Raw genomic sequence first — 15,155 nt, forward strand, 5'->3', positions numbered from 1 at the left:
TTGGGAAAATGTAAAACTGTATCAGAAATGCACATTATTTACTACATGTAGTGACTTACTTAAAAAAAGAAGAAGAAGGTAGAAGTTCAAATTCGAAACTCATATGTCATAAGTACGGGCGTCTGACCTGGCCTTACTCCCCCCCACTACATAGTTTGTCCCTTTTGTCCTGGCGAATCTCCCTTGGGGCTCAATCTTGATGTGCACATAGCGATCGTTATAGCTATTTTTCAAAATTTGCGCGTTCATCCGTCACGCGCATTGGCCGTCAACCGGGGAGCACGAGCGTTTAGCGAGCGTTACGGGATAGCGAAAAGTTCAAAATCTAGCCCTTGGTGGCTCACGACCATCATCTCATTGGTAGAAGAAGAAGAAGAAGAAGAAGAAACTCTCTGGGGCAGCCATGTCGCCTTGCCTTACTGTGATGTCATAGTAAGATGGACATGGATATCCATTAACACAAGCCCGTTTTGGCGTGCGTCCAGCCGAAGCCAGATCCGGCCAGATCTTCTTATCTATCCGGCTATGTTATATAGTCTATCTGCCGTTCCTGGAGTGAGTGACGATAAAAAGCTATCTGACGGTTGCGCCTATGTAGTCGGTTAGGATTTGGTGACATGATGCAAACGCCAGTGGACTACCGAACGCCTTCATGGGTCCATCATTCATCACAACGAGATGTTCTACGAGCAGCGAAAGGCACTCAACCAGTGGACATTCAGCAGTGCTTTGTTTCAATTATGGAATATGAACGCAGCTGCACTTTAAGCATTTTCGCGCAGTGTTGTTGTGTAACATACCCGACAGTGTTTAAAATTGATACGACTTCTACTAAAAGATTACGTATTTATATAAGACGCAGGAAGGGCAACACAATGATCCAGCATCAGGCGTGATTCAGACATGTACAATCCGTGACACTGGTGTTCTTCCAATAACATTCATTTTTACTGGCCAACACTTATCAATAGCGATAGCTATACGGCAGAACTCCTCGTTCTTTAGACTTAGTAACACACCGCGAATGCGAAAGTAAGAACCGATTTTCTTCCAACGCATCGCGTGCTCAGTGCATTTTGCACCGCTATACCCTTCGCCACTATACATCATCAGCGTCGGTGCTGCTGCAGACGAAACCGTCTGCATCAACTGTCTGCGAAACATTACGATTCAGCAGTGCAGGGTAGCGCTGTAACCCCTCCTCCCTTCGAACGCACTTGCTTTTAATCGTAGTTGATTCATCTTATAGGAACTGTAGCAGCGTACGTGGCAGCGGAAACAGCTTTTGGAGAGCTACTTTGTATGCATCCATCGCCCCAACCGCGAAACGCCCGCATGAGAAATCGGCTTGTTGCACGCTCCAATACACAATCGTTAAAGCGGTGGTACTCGTATAATGCGGTATCAACAAGATGACGATGCGGTGGGCGGCCTTTCCGGAGAGTTCCCCCGCATCGTCATCATGATTTGTTCTTGTTCCAGTGTGGTTTTGCATGAGTGCGGTTACGGTGTGTCTATAATACGCTGGAAGCATCAAGCACAAGTTTCGCGGAACCGTGTTGATATTTTACGTTAAGCAATGGTTGCGCATTTTTCGCTAAGTTATGACTACATCGTGCGAAAATGGATGAAAGCACGGCGTTATGGTCTTATGGGGTAGAGACAAGCAGCTCTTGCTAGTAGCCTCCACTCTTAAAACAGGTGACGGTGGTGGTGGTGGTGATGGTGACGATTCCGGCGTAAAATAGAACTTCACCGTTCACAACCGATGACATTGTTCTCTTTCCTGATTTGTTGATAGCGGAAGCGTACACCTATTTGTGACACTTATGCAGGCGGCACACTTCCTGCGCTTTCCACAAATCACAAGTGGTAACGGTGTCATTCTGCGCAATGATTGGCCTTCGGGTCGTCATATGGTGCCGTCAAGGGAATCACAAACGCCATGACGTTCCGCCAAAGCAAGGAACCTCATTCTCTTTCTGCAGAAGGCAGGCCTTGCGCAACGACCCATCCAATACTTTGCTCTCCTCGACGAACTCGTGCACCCGCACCGCTTCTCCAACCTTCATCCTCCTGTATCCTGCATCCGTCCGTTCTTCTTTCTTTTTGTTTTGTGTTCTTTTTTGTCTTTTTTGCTATAGTCGTGACGACGCCCACTTCTGTGTGGCCAACAACGGGAGCCTATCCTGCCATTACCCCCCCAAGGGAATCACAGATGCTCTCATCCTCACGGACTCGCGTAGCGCTTTCCAAATGGTGATGAACCCCAGATGCAATAGTATATTCTAGCCCGGTGTATCAGAACATCATGTGCCCAACACAAGTCAATCGGTGGAGACATCTCCCTGCAATGAATCCCCTCACACGTCGGCATCCGTGGCAACGAAAAAGCGGACCAACTAGCATCTGCTGCGCACCACAGCACTAGCCCCAGTGTGCCATGCAGCCCCGGGAGACAGCGACAGAAAATTGGTGATCAATGAGATAGTTCTTGCACAGCACTCTGGGATGCGGGACATCCTGGAAAATCGTTGACTTGATCTCCCGTTGAAAGGTCTTTCCCGCAGTACACAAACCCCTCTCTTCAGGTTGCGAAGACAAAAAGCCCTTTCACTAAATGACAGTTATTCAAGATTGGCTCTCTGGACAACGCAAATTGCAGACACTGCCAGCAAATTGATACTATCGAACACATCTCGCTTCATTGCTATGGTATATGCTGTGGTGCGGGATAAATTCCTTGGCCATTGCAGGAATTGTACGGAGAATGATGTCCGACATCCCTGAGGCTCTTTCACGGAAAGACTCTCCAAAGTTCGCAGCCTCGTCTGCTTTCTCCGGGAATCTGGCCTCGCTCGAAGACTATGAGTACACTGCTCGGACTTGTCACCACTTCTGGCAGTGATTACCCTAAATCTTAACTTTCGGCCGTCATCATTCCTTCATTTGTTATCACATCATCTCATCTCCTGGCTACAGCCGTGACGCTGCCGACATAAGTGAGGCCAATGACGGCAAGCCGGTCTTCACCACCACCACCACCACACACATATGTAGGTACAGTTCCCTTAGAAGTCGGCCCAGGACGCACATTCCCCAAGGCGTCAGTCGTGACATTGCCCATGTCTGTGAGACCGACAACGGCGAGTCCTTTCACCGTCACCATCACCACCACCATAATATCTTCTAACCATGTAAGTGTAATCTGACTGTCAGAAATAGCGCATGATGGTGTACGTTTGTATGATGAACCTTTTCGTAGCATTTCTATCTCAATCACTTAACATTCAACTCGGAAATGTTAGCTCTGTCAGGTTTACTCCGTACTCTAAACGCAGAACTTCACTACACAACACGCTGAAGGCAAACCATTGAATGACCAATAAACCAATGAACGGCGCAGAATGATGGCGTTATCACTCCTTAAAATCGCTAAACGCCCCAGTGCAGGGCAGAAAGAAAAGACAAGTCGCAACACGACCACTGGCTAAGTATTGGCTAAGCACTCTCTGAATTCTAAGTATCCTCTGAGATCAGGAATACTGGTGACATGGTTGCGTTTCGACGAGTATATAGGAAGTGCAGAAAGGAAACAAGTAACGTTTTATTTATTTGTTTATTTATTTAGTCGCTGGATGATGTAGACCTTTATTATATCTTGCCGAGTAAGCAAATTTTTCAGTGTGTTGAAGAAGCCACAGAAAAATACGGGATAATGAGTTTCCAAAATCAGGTGGGTTGTTACGTTGGATAAGTTTATGCAGTTATTGCAACTGTACGTCGAGAAGCGGGGGAGGGGGGGCTGCATTTGTAGCTCCAGTTTTATAGAATGAAGATAAAGGCCGAGAAAAGAATTCGATCTGTTGTCCACTATTTGATTTGTGTCGAGGAGGATACATATATACACACACATACATACCTTGGATGATGATGAGGTGGAAGGTGGACGAGGTTTTGGTGCTGTCGAGGAGGAACAACTACATGAGTGACGATGAGATGAGGAAGTCGAGGAAGAAGTGGACACTGTGGTAATAGAAAAGACGTTTATGGAGTTGGGCGAAGGGTTAGAGTATACAGCAGAAAAGGAGGAGGACGGGATATACAATTTTTGGGTCTTAGTATCCACAAACACGAGGGAGGAGTGTTCTGGGAGTACAAATAAAGACCGTAAAACCCCCTGCATTAGGAATCACGCGTTTCCAAAACGGTTAAAATCTGTGTGGCACAAAGTGTAATTATTAGTCCTGTAGTTATAGGTCATGCCAGCAAGGCATGAAAACGTTGTGAAAGGCAAATTAGAAGACTGCACAAGGCGGTATATCCGCGGGGAATGATCAGGGATAGGGCTAATAGGTCAACAGACAAGATACGGAAACACAAAACAAAGGACCAGACAAAAAAAATAGACAGGGTGGAGGTGATTATGGGTACAGCCAGAAAGCGACAGGTTAAAAAAGTTCGTGAAGAAGTATCAAGTAGATGTGTTTTTTACAAAGGGAACTGGATTAAGGGACGGTAATGAATAAAGCAAAAAGAGAAAATCAGGCGGAATGTCATGAAATGACGTTTGTAGACTGTAAGGTTATGGTGCTTAGAGCATACCACTAAAATTTGGGAAAGAGTATATTGGTCAAACTTCACGATGTTTAAATCTTAGGCTCGGTGAACATAGAAGGCGTTGTAACAATCATTACGGTAACTTGATAGAGCATCTGAGGGGGGTGCGTGGGTTGTGCGCCGGATTTGAAGGGAGTAAAAGTATTGGTACCGTAGTAAGTTCTCTGTTGTTCCAGGAAACGGTGCAGATAAAGAAAGCCGGAGGTAGGTGCGTGAGCGATCCGTCAATTTATTTGTCAGATAAGAATGAGAGGTTCATATCAAAATGATCAGAATGGAAACAAAAATGACAGAAGTGACACATGGTAACTAGCAGGGAACGGCGCAATCCGGGAAGAAGGCTGGGGGGGAAGGAAATGGGAGAATTATATAAGAGCGGCATGTTGTTGAAAATAAAGTTCTTGGTTTGTCAGTCCAGTCAGTGATGTGTCTTTCGCTTGTGCACTGTGCTTCCCTTCAGTGGGGCTCTTAGCGATTTAAATGTACAGCTCCCGTCAAAGTTAATAATAACACTGGAAAAAATTTGGTCTCGTTCCCGAGCGCCATTACAGTAACCCTTGGGACCATGAGGAAGTCTGAATTGAACAAAATTATTCTGTTAGTTTAACGCAAGGCTTTTGTTCACTTAACATTACCCCTGTGCCCCCTGGGTGGTGGTTATCACGCTCGGAAATGAGACAGAATTTTTTCCAGCGTTATTATTAACTTTGACGGGAGCTGTACCAAACCCCCAAATTTTTAACTTTATTCAACCTATTATCACACCCACAGCTCGCGGAAAGCGCGGGACGTACGCCTCTTTGTGACAATTAACCGATAAGACACCCCCTTGTGACAATTAACGTAACGGCACAAGTGTAAAAAAAAGAAAAAAAGGCGTACGTGGCAGCCGTTTCGGCCTTATTGGGCCTTCGGTGCCGAAACAGCTGTCCATTCGAGTGAGAAACTCATACCTTGTGTGCAGCCAAAGAGCTTCGCCTTCTTATTTCTTTATATTCCGAATTGCACTTGGTTTTGAGTGTGTGAAGTTTCTGCTTTTAGAGTGCAGGTTGTGAAATGCTCCTGTTATGCTCACCAATGAACGCTGCGAGTTTTCCAGACGCAACTTTATTTCCTGAAGAAATGAGTGTTGACATCGTGCGCGACTGTCAGAACTCATCGTTCCACTAATATTGTCTTGTGGCTTTTCAGAGCACTACCCCATCGCGCTCGAAACACAGATCCTGTGTACACGAACTCAACCACGAAACCGGTCTTGGAGCTGCGCCGGCCTCATCACTGTCATCACTCTCCTCGGTCCGCATCGTCCTCCTACAAATGCGAGGGTGACGTGTAAATCGGTATCAATCGGGTTGTGGAAAGCGCCACCTCCTGAATGTGCACAGAACCTGCCTCGGCCCCTGTAAGGTCGTAAGTGCCACGCGCATGCGCATAACCAAGTAGGAAACCGACCCGTTTAATTATGTTATAGCTCGAATAAAATTTTGGCCCCGAGAAATTTCTATAAACATGTGGAAGGTCCTTTGAACGTATATTATTGTTTCTGTACCGTGTGGTATGGAAAAGAACGCACGCAGTGGTGCCAAACAACAACATCATCAACAATAACAACTAGATCACAGCGGCGTCACCCTACCCCATTGCACTCGGAACAGCACACGAAGAAGCGGTGCCAAACTCTCCTAGCTGCTGCTGAAGTGTTGTGACGTAAGATCAACCGATCAGTTATATAGGCTGCCGAGAATCGTCTGCTACGGCTTGGGAATAAGGCGACCTGTCGACTGCTCTGCATCGGACGCGCCAAATACAACCTCAAAAAGAAAGAAAGAAGGCGGGTGCCTTCCTATTGGGTGAATGACATGACGTCACAATTTGAGTTTTCCTTCTTTCCTTCTTCGCAAGAAGCGGGGCAATATGAAACGGCTTGTGCTTGATCTCCTCAAGCAATCTCCCGCAATGATTGGCCGAATCGTTTGAAGAGACCAATGACAGGCCCACGGTGTAAGATATATGTATATATATATATATATATATATATATAAAGAGGGGGGAAAAGCCATAAAAAAAATAGGTAAATGATGCTAGACGTGTTTGAAATTCAAACTTACAGTTAAGATGGCTTCTATGGCTGCACGTAGAGAAACAGATACTCATTGAACGATGCGACAGCACCAGAGGACACGTGTTTCGCCGTGTTTGCGGCTCGTCGGCCCTGGGTAGCTGTGCATCGTTCCGGATTGGCAAACCAGGGGCAGGGATGGGCAAACCATATATAGACAAGTGAAACATAGCCGGAGCTGTTTCGCTGCACGTGGATAATATGTTTACTCGTTGATCGTGCGCTGCCAGCCACGGACGGCCGTTTCGTCCTACTTGAGACTCATAGGCACGGCGCAGGGAATGACACGATCTTGTGTCGGCACCAACAGTGTGTCTCGGCAAGACATCAATGTTCCACGTTGACAGCGCCACCTGTGGAGACCGCAGTGCAAGCCAGTAAGTACACATACAAGTGAAAAATAGCCAGAGCTCTGTGGCTGCACGTGGATAATATGTTTACTAGTTGATCGTGCACTCCCAGCCGCGGACGGCCGTTTCTTCCAACTTGGGACTCATCGGCGCGGCGCAGGGAATGACACGATCTTGGGTCGGCAAGAACAGTGTGTCTCGGCTGTCACCGTGGAACATTGAAGTCTCGCCGATACACACTGTTGTTGCCGACCCAATATCGTGTCATTCGCTGCGCCGCGCCGACGAGTCCCAAGTTGGACGAAACGGGCGTCCGCGGCTGGGAGTGCACGATCAACTAGTAAACATATTATCCAAGTGCAGCCATAGAGCCTCGGCTATTTTTCACTTGTATATGTACTTGCTGGCTTACACAGCGGCCTCCACAGGTGGCGCTGTCACCGTGGGACATTGATGTCTCGCCGAGACACACTGTTGGTGCCGACCCAAGATCGTGTCATTCACTGCGCCGCACCGATGAGTCCCAAGTAGGAGGAAACGGCCGTCCGCGAGTGGGAGTGCACGATCAACTAGTAAAGATTTTAACCACGTGCAGCCATAGAGCTTAGGCTATTTTTCACTTGTATATGTACTTGCTGGCTTGCACAGCGGCCGCCACAGATGGCGCTGTTTCCGCGGAACATTGATGTCTCGCCGAGACACACAATTGGCGCCAACCCAAGATCCTGTCATTCCCTGCGCCGCGCCGATGAGTCCCAAGTAGGACCAAACGGCCGTCCGCGAGTGGGAGTGCACGATCAACTACAGTCGACCCCCGTTTATCCGGACTTCATTTAACCGGATCCCGCGGTATCCGGACAAAAGGCACGGGAACGGATTTTCCTTCATGTATTTTGTTCTCGTTTATCCGGACTTCAGCTTCCGGACTCGGACAAGAATTCCAGGGAACGAAAGTCGGAAATTCTTGTAATCCAGCTTCAGTTATCCGGACTACCTTGAGTAAGAGGAGACGCTGACCCCGCTTCGTCACCCTTTTCGCTGTTTTGGGGTTATTCCCGTCACACGTCAGGGACCTACATTCCTCCGTAGGGGAGACAACCGTGCACGATGACCCCCTTATCTATTTGTGTGCGTTGGGTCACGTTGACCAGTCCAGTCATTTGGAAATATCTCGAGCAACTGTCCGGTTCTAGAGGGGAGAACTCCAACCCGAGGGCCTGCTGGTTACGGGCCGTTGGCCGATGAAGACATTACCCTAGCTGAGCTGCGATCCCTGGTGCAGAGGCTGCGACTGCCGTAAATGATGCTGCGGTTTCTGACTACCTTGACGTTGATAAGGATGATGACGGTGTGATTGCTGCTGTTGCCTCCGATGATGGGCAGCAAGACGGTGCCGATGACGCCAGTGAGAAACAAGGCCCCGACATTGACACTTTGCGACCGCACTGACATTCTTCGAGCAGCGCAACAGCGTGGCTCAACTCTGTGCACTCTATGCAAAAGTTTGCAGGAATCGAGTGCCTACACTACTATGTAACAGCTGTCATTGACGAGATTTCTGTGTTTTAATTAAACCTTGCTCTGTAGGACGTTTCTATTCGGTCGTTTCATTTATCCGGATGCTCCGGTATCCGGACGATTTCGCCGTGAACGGCACAGTCCGGATAAACGGGGGTCGACTGTAGTAAAGATTTTAACCACGTGCAGCCATAGAGCTTCGGCTATTTTTCACTTGTATATGTACTTGCTGGCTTGCACAGCAGCCGCCACAGATGGCGCTGTTTCCGCGGAACATTGATGTCTCGCCGAGACACACAATTGGCGCCAACCCAAGATCCTGTCATTCCCTGCGCCGCACCGATGAGTCCCAAGTAGGACCAAACGGCCGTCCGCGGCTGGGGGGTGCAGATCAACTAGTAAACATATTATCCACGTGCAGCCATAGAGCTTCGTCTATTTTTCACTTGTACATGTACTTGCTGGCTTGCACAGCGGCCGCCACAGATGGCGCTGTCACCGTGGGACATTGATGTCTCGCCGAGACACACTGTTGGTGCCCACCCAAGATCGTGTCATTCACTGCGCCGCGCCGATGAGTCCCAAGTAGGACGAAACGGCCGTCCGCGAGTGGGAGTGCACGATCAACTAGTAAAGATTTTAACCACGTGCAGCCATAGAGCTTCGGCTATTTTTCACTTGTATATGTACTTGCTGGCTTGCACAGCAGCCGCCACAGATGGCGCTGTTTCCGCGGAACATTGATGTCTCGCCGAGACACACAATTGGCGCCAACCCAAGATCCTGTCATTCCCTGCGCCGCACCGATGAGTCCCAAGTAGGACCAAACGGCCGTCCGCGGCTGGGGGTGCACGATCAACTAGTAAACATATTATCCACGTGCAGCCATAGAGCTTCGTCTATTTTTCACTTGTATATGTACTTGCTGGCTTGCACAGCGGCCGCCACAGATGGCGCTGTTACCGTGGAACATTGATGTCTCGCCGAGACACACTGTTGGCGCCGACCCAAGATCGTGTCATTCGCTGCACCGCGCCTATGAGCCCCAAGTAGGACGAAACGGCCGTCCGCGGCTGGGAGTGCACGATCAACTAGTAAACATATTATACACGTGCAGCCATAGAGCCTCGGCTATTTTTCACTTGTATATGTACTTGCTGGCTTGCACAGCGGCCTCCACAGGTGGCGCTGTCACCGTGGGACATTGATGTCTCGCCGAGACACACAATTGGCGCCAACCCAAGATCCTGTCATTCACTGCGCCGCGCCGATGAGTCCCAAGTAGGACGAAACGGCCGTCCGCGAGTGGGAGTGCACGATCAACTAGTAAAGATTTTAACCACGTGCAGCCATAGAGCTTCGGCTATTTTTCACTTGTATATGTACTTGCTGGCTTGCACAGCGGCCGCCACAGATGGCGCTGTTTCCGCGGAACATTGATGTCTCGCCGAGACACACAATTGGCGCCAACCCAAGATCGTGTCATTTCCTGCGCCGCACCGATGAGTCCCAAGTAGGACCAAACGGCCGTCCGCGGCTGGGGGTGCACGATCAACTAGTAAACATATTATCCACGTGCAGCCATAGAGCTTCGTCTATTTTTCACTTGTATATGTACTTGCTGGCTTGCACAGCGGCCGCCACAGATGGCGCTGTTACCGTGGAACATTGATGTCTCGCCTAGACACACTGTTGGCGCCGACCCAAGATCGTGTCATTCGCTGCACCGCGCCTATGAGCCCCAAGTAGGACGAAACGGCCGTCCGCGGCTGGGAGTGCACGATCAACAAGTAAACATATTATCCACGTGCAGCCATAGAGCCTCGGCTATTTTTCACTTGTATATGTACTTGCTGGCTTGCACAGCGGCCTCCACAGGTGGCGCTGTTACCGTGGAACATTGATGTCTCGCCGAGACACACTGTTGGCGCCGACCCAAGATCGTGTCATTCGCTGCACCGCGCCTATGAGCCCCAAGTAGGACGAAACGGCCGTCCGCGGCTGGGAGTGCACGATCAACAAGTAAACATATTATCCACGTGCAGCCATAGAGCCTCGGCTATTTTTCACTTGTATATGTACTTGCTGGCTTGCACAGCGGCCTCCACAGGTGGCGCTGTTACCGTGGAACATTGATGTCTCGCCGAGACACACTGTTGGCGCCGACCCAAGATCGTGTCATTCGCTGCACCGCGCCTATGAGCCCCAAGTAGGACGAAACGGCCGTCCGCGGCTGGGAGTGCACGATCAACAAGTAAACATATTATCCACGTGCAGCCATAGAGCCTCGGCTATTTTTCACTTGTATATGTACTTGCTGGCTTGCACAGCGGCCTCCACAGGTGGCGCTGTTACCGTGGAACATTGATGTCTCGCCGAGACACACTGTTGGCGCCGACCCAAGATCGTGTCATTCGCTGCACCGCGCCTATGAGCCCCAAGTAGGACGAAACGGCCGTCCGCGGCTGGGAGTGCACGATCAACAAGTAAACATATTATCCACGTGCAGCCATAGAGCCTTGGCTATTTTTCACTTGTATATGTACTTGCTGGCTTGCACAGCGGCCTCCACAGGTGGCGCTGTTACCGTGGGACATTGATGTCTCGCCGAGACACACGGTTGGTGCCGACCGAAGATCGTGTCATTCGCTGCGCCGCGCCGAAGAGTCCCAAGTAGGACGAAACGGCCGTCCGCGGCTGGGAGTGCACGATCAACTAGTAAACGTATTATCCACGTGCAGCCATAGAGCCTCGGCTATTTTTCACTTGTATATGTACTTGCTGGCTTGCACAGCGGCCTCCACAGGTGGCGCTGTCACCGTGGAACATTGATGAAGTGTGCCTGCCTGTTGTTTTACCTTTGTTTGACCTTGATGCTGGTGACAACCGTCTTATCACAAAGAAAACAAAAGAACTGTCTTTACACAAAGAAGCCAAAACAAATGAAGGCGGGGACACTTCCTCCTCTAGACGCACATATCGCGCGCGCTTCTTTGCGAAAATCAAGCAGGCGGGGCTAAAGCGTAATGGTTACTAATTTTTTTCGACTATTTCTGTTGGAATACTGCGCATAGTTTTTGTTAGGTCTGCGGTTATCCGTGGAGGACTTCATATTTCTGTAAAAAAAGTAAGGTTCACATTGCAATTTTCAAAGCTGAATTGACAAAAATAAATTTTCCACAATTAAAAATTGTCCAAAGCCTTCCTCATTGGCGGAAAAGTTTCCAGAAGGTAATCGCAGAAAGGCCCACAATCGTCCGGCGAGTACGTCGCCAGTAATTTTTTATCACTTCAGGTGAAACACAGTTGTGTGTATATATATATATATATATATATATATATATATATATATAGTATAGCTTACACCGTGGACAGGCCGCTCCGCATCGCTGTCCTTTTTGAGAAGGAGAAAAAAGGGAAAGAGTAAATCGCGTTTTTTTCTATCGATCACAAATCACAAACGAGGAAACGGACGAGTCACGTTCCTTTTGTATCGCTGTCAACGTAACGGCAGCCTCCATTCTGCGAGGAGAAATCTTTGTACTTTAGTGCCCCCTCAAGAAGACAGCACAATAATTAATTTTCATAATTTGTCGCCAAAGGAATGAATCAAATGACAACTTCCTAATACGAATTTTTATCGAATATTAACGTCCTCCGATGTACAGTTTTACCTCCCTAACACTATTTTTATTCATTTTATCTTGATTACGGTCCCCGCGTAATTTAGTTTGAGTAGCCCGGTGAAGCTTTTTCCGCGACCCTTCTAAAGTACCGGCACCTTATTTGGCGCAAGGTTCGATGATGCCCTCTTCTACGACCATTAGCTCACTGGAAAGTACAACGGGAAATGTACACGACGTCTTTTACAGCTGCCATTTTCTGACGAAGCATTTTCCGCGATAAATCGCCCGCGGTGCCCATAACAACTGGAGCAACGCGTCAGATCGGCTCAAAACTTCACGCGAGAGTTTTCTTATTTCGGGAGCGTGTGTTTATTTACGGTCTGGGTGCAGCGTACTTTGCGAACCCCGAGGGGGCTTTTGGATCTCAGAGGTCTGGATATAGGCCCGCACATGTGCACTGCTGGCCGAACTGTTGCTGCGCGAAACGATAATGACTTCGGAGAAAGCAGAACGGGTTCGCTTCATTGCGTCGTTTTCATACATTGGCGCCTTTTGACGACTCATCACTACTGAAGTAAATATACGAGGATTTTAAAAATAGTGGCAGTAAACAGTGAGGTTCGCTGCTAGTCGCGAGCGTTCCGAGGTGATCATTATCTAATGGGGAAGAAAAGTAACTACGGAGCATTTTTTTTTTCTTTTTTTAGTTCTACACCCTTTCTACTCTTTACTTTCAATACCCTTCCGAGATTAGCAGAGAAGCCAGAACTCGTACCTTCAATCTGCAGGGTTTCCCGTGAGAGTTGCTCCTCTCTTACTTTTCCACATTCGGAAAAGTAACGTCGGGGTTTTCTTTTCTGATGTTTGTTTGTTTTTAAGAAAAAAAGGGAGAATTTCGTTGATTCTGAGGTTTATTTTGCAGTTCTACAAGATTCTGTGAGCAACTTGGTGACAGGGTACAAGTTGTCCGGACACGCCGTCTGTCGTGTGCTGAGATTTTTGCGGACGTTAAAGTATCCTCAGGTGGGCAAAATTAATCTACAGACCGATTTGTGTGGCGCCGCCCATAATCATAGTTGTCTCGCGATGTAGCTCCACGAATTATTAGTGAATTTTCGTATGCTATCGTCTTTGCGTACGTAAGGGATATGGTGGGTCTGCGCACGTGTAGAACCTAAAGAGAGCTTTGCGCATTGCGCAGAACCACCACGCTATCCATTACGTACGCAAAGGCGGTAGCGTACGATGCACTAAAACTTCTATTATCTAGGATTATAGTCAGATATTAGGTCGCGTACTTGTTTCGGCGGGAATCGTAGTCAGAAACGCAACATCGCTCGTATTTTGTATTTTGCATTTCTTTTCACCTTTTTTTTTAGGCGGGAGGAGGGGGGGGGGGGTCTGCTTATGGGAGTAGTCGAATTTGTCGTGTGACGAATTCAACCTCTCCCTAGTATTTTTTCTTCATCAACATCAAAATCAATGGTAGAAGTGTAAGGGTGCAGGCGAGCTGGTAGATTGTAAGAACGACGATAAAGCCTGAGACACAGAACAGAAAAAAAGAGAGAGAGAGAGAGAGAGAAGAAAAAGGAACGTGTCGTGTTTTTCTGTTCCGTGTCTCAGGTTTTATCGTCGTTTTATCAAAATCAACGTCGCTCGTACGCAAGCCATTGTGAATAGTGAGTTCTAGTATAATGTACGCGGTCGCCTTTGCGTACGATATACTAAAACTCACCAACTTTCGCACAAAATTGTACTGCGTCCCTTTCAAATTGAAGGAAAAGAATGGCGCCCCAAGTATTCTCCTATATGTAAGAGAGCCTAAAAACTCCCGTAAATACACGGATGAGTTTTACCTGCACTAGCGCGAATTCGGCGTTGGAGAAGTGTCAACACATGTAGCAGAGGGTATGCTCCATTTACGTCACGACGCACGGGAAACTGTGCGGTTAGATTCGGGCTCCCACATCGCAACGCACCCTAAGGATATGTATCCTGCTGTTTTGTGACCCGCAAAGGGTGCGGGAAAAACATATAGACAGTTTACTTTTTCACTAGCAGCCGACGAACGAAATTGAACGAAATTAGTGATTGGAAGTCAAGGAAGCGAGGATGTCACTAAATGACGTCTCAAATGAACGGAATAAGCACATGAACTGACAGAATGTCAGCTGCGCTAAAGTTAGGTGGGAATTTCCGGTGAGAACGGCTAGCGATTTCTGCCATGAATATCTGCGTTTCAAACCAGTTCAAGCGCACGTTCTAAATTGACGTGAAACCTACTCTATTTAGTGTAATTGGCAAAATTAAGGGGCTATTGTTTTGTTCGTTGTTATTTCATGTATATGTTGTTGTTGTTGGCAAAATAATCACAGAGTTGCCGATCTACGCTTTCGGCTGAAGCTTTAGTCTCCTTTTGTCACCTGGCGGTGTGCTCAGAACAAGCTAGACCGGGTTCCTCTATATAAGACAGAAAACTGTTTTATTCAAACACACGAGATCCTCCAAGTTCGTTTAAATATAGTCAACGACCATAACCTTGTAACGTTGAAGAACAGATGGCGGTGGTGACGGAACTGCTTGCCGTACGCTCAGGTGTGCAATGTCACGACTATCGCAAGGGGGGACCGTGCGTCCTGGGCAGACTAGACAAGGAACTGTGCCGACATTTGTCTTACAGCGTCTGAGGAAAACTCAGAGAAAATATCCAGACAGCACAGTCGACGTCCGTATCCTAGGTTCTCCTAGGAGTTCTAGGCTGTTCTAGGGGGTCTAAGATCATCTGTGGGCTAGAACAGATGGCGGGGGTGGTGGGGGTGGAACTGCTTGCCGTAGTTGGCCGCACACGAGTGGGCATCGTCACGACTATAGCCACAAAAAAAAAAGGGGGGGAGGGAAGAAGAAGCGAGTTGAAGGGTTCAA

General features: G+C 48.1%; 1 long non-coding RNA gene across 1 annotated transcript in view; it reads right to left on the reverse strand.

Moving 5' to 3' along the window:
- Positions 1–3,949: 3,949 nt before the first annotated feature.
- Positions 3,950–15,155, reverse strand: part of LOC135400796 (uncharacterized) — a 46,874-nt gene continuing 35,668 nt past the window's right edge. Inside the window, exon 3 of the long non-coding RNA XR_010424648.1 lies at positions 3,950–4,026. This is a non-coding gene — a long non-coding RNA (uncharacterized LOC135400796). The remainder of the gene's footprint in view (positions 4,027–15,155) is intronic.

Source organism: Ornithodoros turicata, chromosome 7, assembly GCF_037126465.1.
Source record: "Ornithodoros turicata isolate Travis chromosome 7, ASM3712646v1, whole genome shotgun sequence".
In the NCBI taxonomy this organism is placed as follows: domain Eukaryota; kingdom Metazoa; phylum Arthropoda; class Arachnida; order Ixodida; family Argasidae; genus Ornithodoros; species Ornithodoros turicata.